Below are 5,798 nucleotides of genomic sequence, written 5' to 3' on the forward strand. Positions count from 1 at the left end.
GGCTTCCGTGCGCACAATGCCGTTTTTCGCAAAATGCAGTCTCAGCCGGCGGATGTACTCCACCGAAGATGGTTTTCTCACCGGAACGGAAATGTGTCCTGCTCGTTCGCTTGTGTCCGCGCGCCCGTCCGCCACTTACGTGCGTTTCCCTGAACCGCACGGGATGGCACGTTTGGGAAATTTCCGGCCAACAGCAAATGGTAAAGGAAGGCCCACCACTACCACGTGGCCAGTGTGGTGTGAAATGCGCAAAATGGTGTGTGAAAAGGAGCGAGAAAAAAGCAAACGAAAAGATGCGAGAGAGAGAGAGAGTGAAAAATTTAACAAAAAGTAAATATGACATGCTGTCAAAATGCCACGGAAATGATATCGTTAGGCAAAATTTGCTCAATATCCAAAGCTCGCAGGCCGCCTTACGTCACGCGGGTGTGGAGACCGAGGTGCCCGATTGTGCCATGGAAATGGTCTCGCCGCGTGCCTCCAGGGATCGGGAAGCATGTGTACGAAAATTGACTGTGATGAATTATTGCAATCACGGGGAGCCATATTTTTGTTGTTGTACTCACTCCCCCACGCGCTCGTTGGTGTTTGCATCGCATGCGATAAAATTCTGGCCCAGAACTGCTTTCCTTCTCAGCGAAACTCAGTTTGTTGTTAGAATCTGGAGCCCAGCAGCAGCAGAAATAAAACGAAGTTTCGATTATCGTCATTCCACGATATCAGTTCCAATTAAAGCATCAATTCCACCGTCCTCGCAGTGAGTTTGTCGATCATCACAGTCCATGTCTGACGGCTCGTTCGACAAAGCGCTTCCTAACACCACGAGACGAACGAGAAAAATGAAATTAAATCCCCCCGGGAGAGGGGAGTACATTCAATGGGGCTCGCAGCTGGCGCACCGAAGCACCAGCTCGAAACCAATCCACATCGGCAAATATATGCTCGGTTTTCTGGCGCGCGCGCGCGCGGCGCGAGAGAGTGTCGAATATAATTACTTCATCAAACAAACCATGCATGATCATTAAAAGTTTTATTAAATCACATGGTTGAAGCGCGACGGTAAGCACGAATTTCTGCACACCAAATGTCACCCACCAGGCAGCAGGCGACGCTGTTCAATCGCAGCAACCCGGCAGAAGAAGAGAAAAAAACACACACACACACACATTCGATGAAAACTTTTCGCGAAGCAAATTTTCGTTCACTAATTTCCTAGACGCGAGCGTGCAGAGCTAAACTCCGTTCGCCATCAACTGTTGATTCATTTTTTGAGCATTCAATAGCAGGCGCCACGCGATCGGTTCGGGTTCGCGGCAAATGACAGCATGGTGTGGGTGTTGTGTATTTTATGGTAAAAGTAGTGTCATTCCACGTTGTGTGGCCGGTTTGTATCGGAAAAGTTAAAACTCGCATCGCAACAGAACGATGAGAAACGCGCCCGTGCGCTAATGGAAATGACGCGAATAGCTTGCGTGAAAGAAAAATCAAGGGAGGGAAAAAAAAGGACCAACTCAAAATGCTTTAATATTTTTCTCGATACCGATTTTTCTTACCTGAGTCCATGGCCATGCCCGACCAACCACCGACACATCCAAGTTGGAGCTCACACACACGCGCGCGCCGGGGCAAATTGTTTGAGCACCGGCAGCAAAATTAAGAACAACAACTTAATGACAGTGATTAATACTGGGGGTTTGGTGGAAAATAATTAAAAACTGTTCACTAGTTCGGGCATAGTTTCCAGGGAAGGCGCGAATGGAAAAGGGAAGCAAAAACAAAAAACGAAAGAGAGAGAGAGAGAGTGAGAGAAGTGTACACCACCAGTGTTAACGGCAGGTGTGAGTAGCGCATTTTCTTGCTAAAAAACTTGATTAATTTCGGGATAGTTTCGGTGGTGGGGAGGGGGAAAAAGAAGGGCCTTCGATTATTTTGCACTCCCTGTTTAGGTGCCCGCTTGTTTGGACATCAATGCGCGCTGTCGGGTTCGTGTGAAATTTAACTTTTTAATTAATAGCATGAGTGGCGTTAGTGGAGTGATGAAATTTACTCGCCCTTAAACATGCCCGGCGGAATCGAGCATATTTTTTTTTGTCAAACCGTAAATACTGTTACGAGGGTGAACATTGAACCGATCCATCGCGTGAAATCACAATACAATAGCTGGAAACCAGTGGTTTGCGTGAAAGCATTTACTTATCTACCTGCCTTCGGTACTGTAACGCCGGGCCATGGGGCGATACGATATGGGTGTAAGGATTTAATCGTTTAAAATCGCAACACCCATAACCACTCGCGATCAATAGTGCTGTTAAGCAAAGCGAAAAAACCTACGCGGATGGCTGATAAACGGGATGGCACACGCGCCGTGATCGTGATAGAACGGTGTCAATGGAGCCGCCTGGTGCCTTGTACCGGCAAGGGCCCAGCCAGCGACAGCACACTGTCCCAATGAGCGTTTTCAGGCATGTAGTTTTAATTTCAAAGAGCATCATTTTATGCCCCAAATAATAATATCAAAGCACGCTTTTCTAGATACCTGAACATTACCGGAGCCATTAATCCGGTTAGGTGAAGCCGAGGCCCGCCATCCGAGGCTGGCTGCCGCACGACAGGTTAGGCGTTTGTTGCCGAGGTGTGTGTGCATGTGTGTGTGTGTGCTGATTTTTTTTTGTACTTGGATCTTTATGCCTCACATCATAGGACCATGAACTCCTGTAAATGTATCCATATTAGTGTCGACTGAATGGGTTTTATTTATAAATGCCTCCACGATACGTCACGGCTGAATGGTCGAGACGGGGTTTCTGGCCCCTTCCCGGCCAGTTCCCCCTAGCTATCCCACACACACACACATACGCGAGCCCGCACACTTTTAGCTCCGGCGTGTTAAACCTATGTGAAGGCACTCGGTACCTAGAACATTCCAACGAAGCAAGGCGCTGATATCCGAGCTCAGCCGGGTGTACTTTTCACCTGGCGCGAATGGGTGTGTGTTACGCGCGGTAAGAAGAACCGAGGGATTGCGAGGTGGGAGGGAGCGAAAAGGGCACAAAAAAAAATAGCCACAGGAAATCGGATACATATGATAAACGTTCCAATGTATGTAGATACGGCGAGGAGATTTCCTCCAACCGTAACGAAGCACAACCATGGCGAGCTACCGAGTCCGGGAGAATAGCCCAGGCAAGCCAGGACGAGTCACCTTTGCGGCCGGTTGCGGGTGTACCGGTCATGCTGGACCGAAATCTTGGCCGGTTGTGTGGATTGCACAGAAATTACGGCGGTGAAAGGTCGGGTTTTCTTGCGCACCTGAAATGTTTACCAGCAATGTCCTTATTACCTGGTTCGCTTTCATGGATCGTTGGCAAGGCGAGAGATGAGATAAAAATGCTCCAGAAGGTAGCACGGCCCAGTCTAGCACAAACTGGCCCATTGAACGCAGTCTATCAGTGCCTCAATGCTCGTTCGGTGCTCGGTACGCTCTATCCCTGGTGCTATGGGTGCTTGCAACTCTCACCGGAACAGCCGATAGCCGGCAGTGATATTAACACACATTCTAGGCAGAACAAACACACCCTCTTCCGCCATAATTATCTCATATTTTATTTACACCTTAATTAAAATGCTGTGTTTTGGAGGAGCGAGAACTATGCCATGTTTTCTGCCAGACCATGTACTCGTTAACGCACTCGACGCGGGTCTCGTGCTGCTGCACTGTCCGGGTTCCACGTTCTTGGTTGGTTTCTCAGCTAAGAGCTGGCGAACGTCGGTTCCGGCCGGGTGACAAGACTTTCATCTTAACTCTTTAATAGCACGTGAAATGGCTTGTTGGGAAATGATTTTTCGTCTTCTCCTTTTTCTCAAGTAGTTTTAGTAAATGCAATAATTCAAATCTTTAGCTCCAGCCAAGTAAAGCTGGTACACACATATTGCAGTGTTAGTTGTTGAAAACCAAATGGAAGAAAAACGGAGATATTGTTAGCACTTTTTTCACAAGTCAAATTAGTTTCCTGACTTTACCTGTTGTCTGAATCATGAACTATAGTAAAATTATAACGTGTCAAAGACAATTTGGTCAATAAATTCAAGAAAAAAAATTAGTAAATCAATCGATTCCTCAAAACACCTTTTAATGTACATAATAAGAACCACAGATAGTATCGATGCGCTCCAGTTTTATGCGAATTGCAAGAGATTTTAAATTTAAATAAGCATAAATAAGGCAGGCTTGTGTCGTTCATGTAGCCATTTCGCATATACTTTGGCGAGAAGAGGTCGTAAAAAAAAACAAGTCATTATTTTCACTATTTGGCTTAAAAAGCAAGCAATGTGTAACATGTTCCATTAATGTTATTTTTAAATATGCCAAATTGAAAACATTGAAAACAAAGTTTATACTATGACGAAAATAAACAAGTATTGCTAAACATGACCGTCCTAAGCTAGCTTTTTCATAATTAGATTCGTTTCTATATTTCTAAGTAATAAGCTTAAAGTAATAATTCTGCATCTTTTTGTTGTATTGTATATTTGTTTGTACAAACAAGGACGACCCAGCTGCCGTCACAAAAAATATATGAAAAATACGTAAAGCTGTAACACCACGAAGCTTTCGATAAGAGCTGCGATATGAGGAAAGCTTTAAAAAAGCTTAAAGGTTTATAGCATACTACGCTTTTTATGCAAAAAGCTTATGTTCTCATATTTTGAGACGCCTGGCTTTTTTCAGCTAGCCATAAAAATATCTAAACTAAGTACTCTTTTTTTACTATTCGATGTGCTGTGAATGAAGTTTGTACGGTTTGTTAAAAAAATATGGTAAAAATACAAGCAATAGTATATCAAACTGTGATGCAAAAATAATCAAATAGAAACAAAGGGTTAAAAATTTATTTAAGCCCTCGTCACACAGCATTGGTTGGTTTCCGATGAATTTTGGTTCTAATGGTTGGCAATTTTATATTTTAACAGCTTTTCACAGTATCATTTCTATAATAAAATGATAACTATAATGAGTAACTGTATCTAATTATAGTCACGAGCATGCAAAAACACGTATTTTCATTAATATTTATCTTATAGCTATATCTTATTACTTTCATGTAAAGGTTGAGACTGAGATTATTATGTTTGTGTAATAGTATGATATCAAAGAAAAGGAAAAAAATGCCTTTGACTATTATTCAATCCACTAGATTGAAATTAATAAATTGCAAAAAATAGTGAATAAGAAAAAAATCGTTGCGATTACAATACTCAAAGCTTTCTTCTTGCTTTCTAGCTACGTTATTTTGCTAGTTATCTTGCTTTTCTTGTAATAATTTTGTATTCTTGTAATAATAATGAAATTTTAACAATTTAATATTTTTGAAATTTCAATAATGTGGTCTTTTTCATAGTATTCTTTGCATCTAATCCAATACATTCGATATGAAACTTTTACATAATAGTCGTTCAAGTCTTATATTCTAAGTACATTTTTACAATCATCTGCTATATTGTAAATCGGGATAGTTAACATTCAAAGTTGAATGTGCATCTTCATCAAATATCAATAACATAGAAATTAATGTAACACAGATCACATGCCAAAGATCCAAACAATGATAATCAATCGATTTAACTTACGCGAAAAGAACCAGCATTTCGGATATAGTATAAACATTGTGGAACTTCGCAGTCCAGTCAGCAAGCAAAGCTGTGCATGTTTTCACTTATGATACATGTTATGAACTTATTGAATCGAGTCGTTTTCCATAAAAGCTGCATTACACAATTGCAGTCAAAAAATAATTATT

This window comes from Anopheles nili, chromosome 3, assembly GCF_943737925.1.
Source record: "Anopheles nili chromosome 3, idAnoNiliSN_F5_01, whole genome shotgun sequence".
Lineage (NCBI taxonomy): Eukaryota > Metazoa > Arthropoda > Insecta > Diptera > Culicidae > Anopheles > Anopheles nili.